The following is a 12,541-nucleotide window of genomic DNA, read 5'->3' on the forward strand; positions in this document are numbered from 1 at the left end:
AGCTACTAAGAACATATACAAAATAACTAAAAACAGGATTCTCTGTGTGTGTGTGTGTGTGTACATGCACATATGTGTACATGCTTGGAACTTTGTCACATCAAGGTTGTCGTTTAATAAATAGTCCAGGGTTGAAGCCTGAGAATTTCTTTATCACTTGAGGATTTATGTTCAGTGACATTTGTTGGATAGGATTTGACCTGTTGTATGAATTACGCTTTCCATCTAAGGAGACTGTTTGGATAGTGATTTGCTTTCTTGCTTCTAAGCAACCATGGACAGGGAGAGGGTCAGGCAGCTCCTCAAGCTGTTTCAGGGCAGCACCTGTCACTGGGTCCTAGAGGAAGCTGTGTTCATCCTTCCTGAGAAGGAATGGCAGCCAGGGTTATGATGACAACACAAATGCAGAGCACTGTGGGCTCTCCTGAGCTTCAGGAGAATGAAGTCAGGGTCAAATTCAGAGGTTAAGATTGTTTTAATCTTTATATTGTAAAATAAAAACCATTTTGAGGCAACATAGTGAGAGGACTGAGTCAGAAAAGTAGGATTTGAGCCTTTGACTAATTTTTCAACTAGAATGTGCTTAATAATTTCTTGAAGTCTTAATTTTTATCAGTGGAATGAGGATGACATTGACTACCTTCCTAGAATTGTTCTGAAGACAGAATGCAGTCTTGCCTAAGAAGGTGATACGCAAATTCTAAACAATTGTCGCTGTGACATTTTCATGATTCAGTTGTATATGTAGTTTATAGCATCTGAAAAAAAAAAAACAACTTGTTTTCAATATGGAAAAAAATGATGTGTCTGTTTACCAGTCCTGCCTAATTCTTTGATCACTGCATGTCTTTGTTTTAGCTCTCTTCATTGTTAATGGTTCTGCTCCCAGGGTAGACCCATGCAAGGTACAGGTGTTACCATGTGAATTTAACTAAAAATATCAGGAAAAGATCCATTGGTTAATGAATTAATTAGCTTGCTTGCTTGTTAATTCAACATTTTTAAAGAACCTGCTAAATGTGTTGTGTATTGGGGATAGAAAAGTGGAATGAGACAGAGTCTTGATCCTGCTTCCAAGTTACAGCACAACAAATCTCCCCCCAAAACCAACATACACCTTAATGGATATCACACAATGGTGCAGCGGGAGGAATTAAGTACAGGGTACAATGGAAGAACAGAGAGGTGTACTTAATGTATCCTGTGAGTTGGATGTGTCAGGGAAGGATTCCTACAAGATGGCTTCTCCTGTCTTGGAGTATGAATAGAAAATAATTAAGCACAGTGATCTGGTGAAGGTGGGAAAAGAAGGCATATGGGAAGAGAGATTATCATGGTCAAAGTTATTTTAAAAATTAGAAATAACAGTGTAGTATAAGTAGTTTAGAATTCCTGTGTGTTTGTATGTGGAAGGATGAAAGAAACATGTTAAAATTTTATCCTGAATGGAAATATCGAAGTGTTTTAAGCCAGTGGTGGTTGAGGATGGGATGAGATTTTTGGTAGCTATATCAGGAGAAATACCATTATAGTAATTTATGTGATAGGTGATGAGAATCTGAATTATGTCCGTGGTAGTTGAGATGGAAGTAAAAAAAAAAAAAATGAGATAATAACCTGGGCGGAAAACTCAGCAGCCCTGCCAGAGGGAAGAGTTTTGTTTGAATTCCAGGTTTCTAGCTTGCGTTATGAGTTGATGGTTTTCCACCAACTGAAATGGAGAATGCAGGAAAAAAATTCAGATTTAGAAGACAGCAAATTCAATATTGCACTTGTTGAGTGTGAAAGGATTTCAGGCCACCCAGGTGAGACGATAGCAGGCATTTGGAAGCCTGATAGTGCCCAGTCAGAGGGAGCTTGTGACTTCCTGGACATGCATGGGGTAGATTAGACTCACTTAGGGATGGGTTAGTGGTAACTAAATGAGAGAATTTCATCTTTGAAGAAGACACTGCTCCTTGCTCCCCATGGCAGCTGTAATAGAAATGTCTTCTCTTGAAGGCTCCACTCTTAATTTCAAGTAGTGGCCCTTGGGCTCCCCTGACTAAGAAGTGACAAAACAAATGCATCTCAAGGTGGCCAAGAGCTCTGGGAAGGGAGTTGGGAGTTTTGAAGTTTGGAGTTTGAGTTCCTATTTTGTCTGTAGGTAAGTCAGTTCATGGAGAAGGAAATAGCAACCCACTCCAGTATTCTTGCCTGGGGAATCCCATGGATGGAGGAGCCTGGGGGGCTACAGTCCACGGGGTCGCAAAGAGTCGGACACGACTGAACGACTTCACTCACTCACTCAAGTCAGTTCACTTCCGGAGACTCTCTCCTTTTAAAGGATGAAAAAGGGAGTTGTTGGCTTCCATATTTCAGTCAAGTCTTGAGGCTCTGTGAACTACCTTTACTGTTATTCTGTTTTATAACACTGACTTTAAATTCTGAAAGTAGTAAAATGTTAAGCAATAGACTACATTAAAAAAAGTAAATGTGCAAAATCTTCTAAATTACCGAGTTCCTGGAAATGGGTCATAAATCTGTACACAGTACCTCTCTGCTACCTGGATTCCCATTAATCCAGAGCTCTATTAACCAGTTCTGCACACGCAGTGTAATCTCAAAGTGGGTCTCTAAATTTATGCCCTCGGTATGCTGATGACTGATATTCACTGTGGTTGCCTTGAGGCAATGTGAAAATCCAAAGTCATCAAAGACAGAGGAAATTATGTCCAGCCTAGTTTCAAAGGTGAACTGTATTGCTTTCGCATGATTTGAAAGTCATTAATCTATGTGTGGTGTATATCAAGGCTCTCTGACCTTTTTGTGGGGAGAATTTTTTTAATTTCCATGAGAGATTCTTTGATTAACCAGAATTTCCTCTTTCCCTGAATACATTAGATAAGAGGGTTTCATATTTACTTATGAGATCCATTGCTATATTCATCTTAATTTTATGCTCATTTGATGTTAAACAAAAGTGAGGCTGAATCTAACCTTTGAGGTAGAGTGGAAAGACCTCTGGATTAAAAGTCAGGAGCCCCAAGTTGAAGTCCTAGCTGTGTCACTAATGAGCTGTGTGACTTTAGACAAATCTCTGCATTCTCTGGGCTTCAGTTTCACCATCTGTAAAATTAGTAACTGGTAGTAGGTAATCTTTAAGGTCCTTGGTGTTCTAAATTGGTGTGCATATCTATCTTCCACATGCTTCATTAATGCAACATTAATTGACTATACGATAGTACTTTTCTAGTCAAGATAATGTTAGCTTAATTTTATAACTAAGGAAACTGGGATATAGAAAGAATAAATACCTTTATAAGGGCAGAACCAGAGTATGAGTTGCAGTATTTGGTTTTCAAGCCCAGTGTTCTATCCTACACACTGCTGTGGCTCTCATGAGAGCAGAGTCAGGTGCTAGTTGTGAAAACTAACTGGGGACTTCGAGGGCAAGAGGCTTTGCCTGTCATTGTCTCTAGAGAGGATGATGTATATTTCGCTGTCTTTCTCAGTTTCAGAAATGCTCTGCATTGCTTTTTGTGGCTTCTGATTGTTGCTTTCAATCTTTCTTGGATCAAATCATGTCTCTTGGCAGCTGCAATACTGTAATATGAGGATCAGATCTGCCTGCCTGTCTCAATAGCTGTCAGTTTATCTCTGGATATTTTCAGGTGCCTTAGATAAAGGTAATATAAATATAATGAAAGGATGAATTTCTTTCTGACACTTTGTGCTATTTGTATAAAAGAAAGGAAGTCTCCTTTAAAAATACTGTTTTTCTCAAAATGTGTTCTTTGCATGTAACTTGGTGTTACAAAACCATAAGAACATTTTAGTGGGCATATGGATTTAGGAAACCTTTTTTTTTTAATTTATTTTTTATTGAAGGATAATTGCTTTACAGAATTTTGCTGTTTTCTGTCTAACCTCAACATGAATCAGCCATAGGTGTAGATATATATCCCCTCCCTTTTGAAACTCCCTCCCATCTTCTTCCCCATCCCACCCCTCTAGGTTGATACAGAGCCCCTATTTGAGTTTCCTGAGCCATACAACAAATTCCCATTGGCTATCTATTTTACATATGGTAATGTAAGTTTCCATGTTACTCTTTCCATACATCTCACCCTCTCCTCCCCTCTCCCCATGTCCATAAGTATATTCTCTATGTCTGTTTCTCCATTGCTGCCCTGCAAATAAATTCTTCAGTATCATTTTTCTAGATTCCATATATATGTGTTAGAATATGGTATTTATCTTTCTCTGACTCACTATACTCTGTATAATAGGTTCTAGGTTCATGCACCTCATCAGAACTGACTCAAATGCGTTACTTTTTATGGCTGAGTAATATTTCATTGTGTATATGTATCACAACTTCTTTATCCATTCATCTGTCGATGGACATCTAAGTTGCTTCCATGTCTAGCTATTGTAAATAGTGGTGCAGTAAAAAATGGGATACATGTGTATCTTTCAGTTTTAGTTTCCTCAGGGTATATGCCTAGGAGTGGGATTGCTGGGTCATATGGTGGTTTTATTCCTAGCTTTTTAAAAGAATCTCCATACTGTCTTCCATAGTGGCTGTATCAATTTACATTCCCACCAACAGTGCAAGAGTATTCCCTTTTCTTTATACCCTCTCCAGCATTTATTGTTTGTAGACTTTTTGATGATGGCCATTCTGTCTGGTGTGAGGTGATATCTCATTGTAGTTTTGATTTGCATTTCTCTAATAATGAGCAATATTGAGCATCTTTTCATGTGTTTGTTATCCTTATGTATGTCTTCTTTGGAGAAATGTCTGTTTAGGTCTTTTTCCCACTTTCTGATTGGGTTGTTTATTTTTCTAGCATTGAGTTGTATGAGCTGCTTGTATATTTTGGAAATTAATCCTTTGTCAGTTGTTTCATTTGCTATTATTTTCTTCCATTCTGAGGGTTTTATTTTCACCCTGCTTATGGTTTTCTTTGCTGAGCAAAAGCTTTTAAGTTTAATCAGGTCCCATTTGTTTACTTTTGTTTTTATTTCTGTTACTGTAGGAGGTGGGTCATAGAGGATCTTGCTTTGCTTTATGTCATCGAGTGTTCTGCCTATGTTTTCCACTAAGAGTTTTATAGTTTCTGGTCTTACATTTAGATCTTTAATACATTTTGAGTTTATCTTTGTGTATCGTGTTAGGAAGTGTTCTAATTTTATTCTTTTACATGCAGCTGTCCAGCTTTCCCAGCACCATTTGTTGAAGAGGCTGTCCTTGCCCCATTGTATATTCTTGCCTCCTTTATCAAAAATAAGGTACCCTTTGGTGCATGGGTTTATTTCTGGGCTATCTGTCTTGTTCCATTGGTCTACATTTTTGTTTTTGTGCCAGTCCCATACTGTCTTGATGACTATAGCTTTGTCAGATCAGATCAGATCAGATCAGTCGCTCAGTCGCGTCTGACTCTTTGTGACCCCATGAATCGCAGCACGCCAGGCCTCCTTGTCCCTCGCCAACTCCTGGAGTTCACTCAGACTCACATCCATCGAGTGAGTGATGCCATCCAGCCATCTCATCCTCTGTCATCCCCTTCTCCTCCTGCCCCCAATCCCTCCCAGCATCAGAGTCTTTTCCAATGAGTCAACTCTTCGCATGAGGTGGCCAAAGTACTGGAGTTTCAGCTTTAGCATCATTCCTTCCAAAGAAATCCCACGGCTGATCTCCTTCAGAATGGACTGGTTGGAGCTTTGTAGTATAACCTAAAGTCAGGAAGCTTGATTCTTCCTGCTCCATTCTTCTTTCTCAAGACTGCTTTGGATATTTGGAGTCTTTTGTGTTTCCATATGAATTGTGAAATTTTTGTTCTAGTTCTGTTAAAAATGCCATTGGTAATTTGATAGGAATAACATTGAATCTGTAGATTGCATTTGGTAGTATAGTCATTTTTACGATATTGATTCTTTCTACCCAGGAACATGGACTATCTCTCCATCTCTTTATATCATCTTTGATTTCTTTCATTAGTGTCTTATAATTTTCTGTGTATAGTTCTTTTGTCTCCTTAGGTAGGTTTATTCCTAGATATTTAATTCTTTTTGTTGCAATGGTGAATGGGATTGATTCCTTAATTTTCCTTTCTGATTTTTCATTGTTAATACATGGAAATGCAAGTGATTTCTATGTATTGATTTTGTATCCTGCAACTTTACTAAATTCACTGATTAGTTCTAGTAATTTTCTGATACTATCTTTAGGGTTTTCTATGTACAGTATCATGTCATCTGCAAACAGTGAGAGCTTAACTTCTTTTCTGATCTGGATTTCTTTTATTTCTTTTTCATCTCTGATTGCTGTAGCTAGGACTTCCAGAACTATGTTAAATAATAGTGGCAAAAGAAAGTGGACACCTTTGTCTTGTTCCTGATCTTAGGGGTATGCTTTCAACTTTTCACCACTGAGAATGTTTGCTGTAGGCTTATATATATGGCCTTTTCTATGTTGAGGTAGGTTTCATCTATGCTCATTTTTTGAAGAGTTTTAATCATAAATGGGTCCAAAATATTTTTTAATATGATGAGAATTCTACGAGCCTTTAAAACAATAATGCTCATAGTGGATATAAAGGAGGGAGAAAGCATACACTCTTCCCCAACCACAGTTAACTACTCATAGTAGTAGTAGTGTCAGTCGCTCGGTCGTGTCCGACTCTCTGCGATCCCACAGACTGAAGCCCGCCAGGCTCCTCTGTCCATGGGATTCTCCAGGCAAGAATACTGGAGTGCATTGCCATTCCCTTCTCCAGAGGATCTTCCTGCCCCAGGGATCGAATCCAGCTCTCCTGCGTTGCAGGCAGATTCTTTACCATTTGAGCTACAGGGAAGACAACTATCATTTATTAAATACCTCCTATGTGTCAAGAATTTCATGAAAGTTGTTTTATTTCCTTTTTTCAATCTATTTGATGATCTTTTGATCCATATTCGTACAGTGAAGAACCTGAGGCTCAGATAGGTTAAGGAACCGTTTGTAAGAGCAGAGCCTGGATTCAAAGCTACATCTCACGGTCAAGTCCTGGTTGTTTACTGCACTTCACCACATGTCTTAGGGTGGGGGAGCTCCCGCCCGAACCCCTCAGCTGAGGGAGCAATGCTGTCATGGAGAGGTCACTCTTGCTGCACTCAGGCCTGTGAAAAGCCAGCTGGAGGCAACATGAGACTTATCTCCAGTGAGAGCTTTCCTATCCTTGGCCTTTTCCCTCCCTCTGTGTAAAGGGTAATCTTCTGGGTAATGGGTTATTTCTGGGTATGTTAACAGACTTTATGGAGTTACTGTTTTGGGGGAGGCTTGATTCAGAACACTATATCTTCCAATATTTGGTGCCACTTTTGGAATGGGAAATTTCCCAGCAGAGAGAAGAAGCCTAACTGTATGGCAGGTTTGACAGGAAGTTGCTATTATCCACATCAGGGATGCATTTCAGTGACATCTGGTTGATGTGGAGTGTTTTGTTTATGCTGTTCATTTTGTGCCAGAGTCAATGGGGTCATCTGGAAAGAACTGAGGACACTGGAATCAGGCAGTCCTCGGGGTGAATTTCAGCTCTAGCATCTATTTTCTGCAGGCCTTGGATATATTATGTTCCTAACCCTCACATATCTTGCAGGGTGCTTGGAGGATTCAGTAAGGCAATGGGTGCATGATTAATAGCACATGGTAGAAGTTTAATGGATGGGAACAATTACCACTACTACTTTTGATGTAATTTGTGTACTTGAGTCCTTGCTTTATACCCCAGAGTAGCTGTTCTTTGCTGTCCTTGGTAAAATGGAGATCAAAAGAATATTTCTCAAGAATACTTATAGAGGGGAAAGTAGGCTGGTAGTCTGTAATCTCTGGACCATATCTCTCCACAGGGAAGGGCAGGTTCTGAACCAGTTGATACAGAGCAGGAGACACTCCTGACCCTATTCTTCCATGCACTGAGCATAACTGAAGTATGGTGTAGGTTTCAGCTCTTTTTCTACTAAAGGATGCATATGAGTAAACATCAGTCAATTTCAGGAACCAGGAATTATGGCTTTACCTAGGTAATCTGTTTCTTCTATCTTAGTAGAGGAGGGGAATATCATCAGGTATTAAGAAAAGATCTCACGGTTTAGGATATCCCATGGGGACCATATCTTTTACCAACAACACCACACACCCAGCCAAAGCAACAATAAAACTCCCATGATTTCCTTTGTAAACAGTTCTTTAGAAGAATTGAAAAGGGAGATTATTACTGTTGAGACAATATTTATAAGTGCAAGGATTATTTCAAAGCACAAAATTAAAATATAAAAAGCAGGACAAGGGAGAAAGGATATGGGACTTAAGAATAAGGGATTTTCCTTTGTTTAGTCATCTGTTTTCTCCAGAGTGGTGATAGCATAACTGTAGTCCTGGTGGGAGGCAGCGAGAACAGAGTGTTTTAGCTCAGGTTTCACTGTTTTTTAACAAAGGCGGCTACATTGCCCAAATTACCCCAAGATGAAAATAAAATGAACTTCTCTGGAGAGAGGCATTCTAAGAATCCAGCAGTCACAATAAAAAGACCAGTGAGATATGCAAACAGAACATGTGTTTGAAAAAAATCTGGATGATAATATAAATTAAAAAATAATAATATAATAAATGAGATTCAAATGTAGTACATACACTTTTTTTTTTGTCATGGAATAATACCATCACCACCAATAACACTGCACCCCAACCAAAGCAACAGTAAAACTCCCATGATTTCCTATGTAAACAATTCTTTAGAAGAATTGAAGGAGGAGATTGTTACCATTGAGACAATATTTATAAGTGCAAGAATTATTTCAAGGTACAAAATTAAAATATAAAAAGCAAAACAAGAGAAAACGGATAAGGGACTTAAGAATAATCTATGAGACTTGGATAGACATTTCAGAAGAGAAGCAGTGAAACAAATCTATGCCTAAACGGGATCACTGGGTTTTAGGGTGAGTTGATGAGAAAATAACCATGCCTAAAGGAAAGTGATGTTAAGGAGAGGAGCAAGGGTGCAGAGTCAATATGTTTCTCCTTCTCTCTAAAAATTAGGTTGAAGAGGATAAAAACAGATTGGGAATGTGTGATGTAAGTGCTAAATTAAAGAGTCTTAGAAGAAACATACTGATTTACTGTAAGGAAAAATCAAATAATAATATAGAACTAAAAGCAATAATCTATTTTAGCAAAACTAGCATCTTGGGATGGAGGATGGAGAAGAAATAGCTTTTCTAATTGGAGTGGAGCAAAGGGAGGAAACAAATCATCTTCATGGAAGAAATAGTTGGTATCTTGTTTTCTTATAAGAGTAGAGAGAGGATTCTGTGATTATGAGAATAGGAACAAAGAAGGTAGTCACTATGAAATGTAAAATATTAGAACTTCCAAATTAACAAGGGGAAAAATAGAATAGTACTATTTTTGACCAAGTATATATTTTTGACCAAATATATATACTATTTTTGACCAAAAATATATTTGACCAAATCATCAAACACAAAGGAAAATGAGGAAATAAGAATGTAAAGTAAACATAAAACTAAATTATCATGAAAAGAAGAAATTAGATCATACAGAGTATGAGCATACTGACTTTTCCCCTTTAAAGGAGAAACATTTTCAGTTGGGTTAAATCACAAAACTGTTGTTGTTCAGTCACTCAGTCATGTCCAAGTCTTTGCAAACCTGTGGACTACAGCATACCAGGCTTCCCTGTCCTTCACTGTCTCTTGGAATTTGTTCAAACTCACATCCATTGATTTGTTGATGCCATCCAACCATTTCATCCTTTGTTGCCCTCTTCTCCCCCTGCCCTCAATCTTTCCCAGCATCAGGGTCTTTTTCAATGAGTCTGATCTTTGTATCAGGTGGCCAAAATCTTGGAACTTCAGCTTTAGCAGCGGTCCTTCCAATGAATATTCAGGGTTGATTTCCTTTAGGATTAACTGGTTTGATCTCCTTGCTGTTCAAGGGACTCTCAAGAGTCCACAAAACTGAGCTATATGCTTTAACAAAAATCTATGTCTCTAACTATGTCTTTATCTATACTTAAAAAATGATAAAGAAAATTAAGATGGATCAGAGAGATACAAAAACAAAATAATAATTAAAAAAAAAAACAAAAAAACAAAAAACCCAGCAACCTAGATGGCCTGGAATGCTGCAGTCCATGGGGTTGCAGAGAGTCAGCTACGACTGAGCAAATGAACTGAACTGAACTGAATTGAGATGTCCATCAGCAGATGAATGGATAAAGAAACTGTGGTATGTATGTACAATGGATTATTACTTAGCCATAAAAAAGAATGCATTTAAGTTGGTTCTAGTGAGGTGGATGAACCTACAGCCTGTTATACAGAGTGAAGTAAGTCAGAAAGAGAAACACAAATATCATATATTAATGTGTATATATGGGGTCTAGAAAAATGGTACTGATGAATCTATTTGCAGGGCAGGAATAGAGATACAGACATAGAGAATAGACTTTGGACGCAGTCGGGGAAATAGAGGGTGGGGCAAATTGAGAGACTTGCATTGAAACATATACATTAACATGTGTAAAATAGATAGCTAATGGGAAGTTGCTATATAACACAGGGAGCTCAAGGTGGTACTCTGTGACAACTAGAAGGGTGGGATGGGGTGGTCGTGAGGCCCAAGAAGGAGGGGACATGTATACTTGTGGCTGATTCACATTGTTGTATGGCAATGGCCAACACAATATAGTAAGGCAATTATCCTCCTATTAAAAATAAAACAGGCATGGCAGCATTACTTTATGACATAGGGAAATTCAAGGTTAAATGCACTGAAGAAAATAAGACATTATATAAACAATTATATAAACAATAAGACATTATATAAAAACAATAATTTTGAGGGTAATATATTTATATTTATTGTCTACCAAATATTTACAAATATCAATCATTTACTTGACATGAATTAAACCTTCAAAATAAAAAATAGATTTTGTGAGGTAAATTAAATGATCATAATTCAATGAAAATTGAAATGAATTATAAAAAGGTGACCACATCTTATCTTTTTGGAAATTATGAAAACTCTTAGTAGGTAAACTTGGGATAAAAATATTTTAAAAAAGAAATTATAAATTACAAAAAAAGAGAACAACTTAGTAGTAAAACCTATAGGACATAGAGCTGTATGCTGAGAACATTTTAGACTTTTAATACCTCTATTGTGAAGTGAAGTTGCTCAGTCGTGTCCAACTCTTTGCAACCCCATGGACTGTAGCCTACCAGGCTCCTCCGTCCATGGGATTTTCTATGCAAGAGTTCTGGAATGGGTTGCCATTTCCTTCTCCAGGGGATCTTCCTGACTCAGGAATCGAACCAAGGTCTCCCACATTGCAGGCAGATGCTTTACCGTCTGAGCCACCAGGGAATACCTCTATTATGTATTCATAATTAAAGAAGAAACAAAAATATGAATATTATCTTAAGAAATTACTAGAATAACAGAGTAAACAAGAAGCTAGGAAGAAGGAATCAAAATTTAATGCATATATATGGAATTTAGAAAGATGGTAATGATAACCCTGTAAGCGAGACCGCAAAAGAGACACAGATATATAGAATAGTCTTTTGGACTCTGGGAGAGGGACAGGGTGGGATGATTTGGGAGAATGGCATTGAAACATGTGTAATATCATATATGAAACGAATCACCAGTCCAGGTTCAATGAATGATACTGGATGCTTGGGGCTGGTGCACTGGGACGACCCAGAAGGATGGTACGGGGTGGATGGAGGGAGAGGGGTTCAGGATGGGGAACACATGTATACCTGTGGCAGATTCATGTTGATGTATGGCAAAACCAATACAATATTGTAAAGTAATTAACCTCCAATTAAAATAAAGAAATTTATATTAAAAAATAAATAAATAAATAAAAATACTTTGAAAAGAAAAAAATAAATAAAAAGAATGAACTCCTAGTTAAAAAAATTTTTAAAAAGCAAATTAAATTAAATAAGAATAAACATAGTATAAATAAGAAATCAATCTAAGAACTGATTGCTGAGAAGTCAACTAAAAATAAATAAACCCATTGCAAATCTGATTAACAGAAAGGACAGATCAAACACTAAAGAGAAAATCAGTTCAGTTCAGTCGCTCAGTCGTGTCCGAGTCTTTGTGACCCCATGAACTGCAGCATGCCAGGCCTCCCTGTCCATCACCAACTCCCGGAGTTTACTCAAACTCATGCCCTTTGAGTCAGTGATGCCATACAACCATCTCATCCTCTGTCGTCCCCTTCTCCTCCAGCCTTCAATTTTTTCCAGCATCAGGGTCTTTTCAAAGAGAAAGTAGGTTTAAGTGAAGATTCAAGACATATGATAAGAACAGTGGTGGACATGTGTTCCCCATCCCGAACCATGTATACCTGTGGTGGATTCATTTTGATATTTGGCAAAACTAATACAATTATGTAAAGTTTAAAAATAAAATAAAATTAGAGAAAAAATGTAAAAAAAAAAAAAAAAAAAAAAAAAAAAGGTG

This window comes from Bison bison, unplaced genomic scaffold (genome assembly GCF_000754665.1).
Source record: "Bison bison bison isolate TAMUID 2011002044 unplaced genomic scaffold, Bison_UMD1.0 scf7180017864464, whole genome shotgun sequence".
NCBI lineage: Eukaryota > Metazoa > Chordata > Mammalia > Artiodactyla > Bovidae > Bison > Bison bison.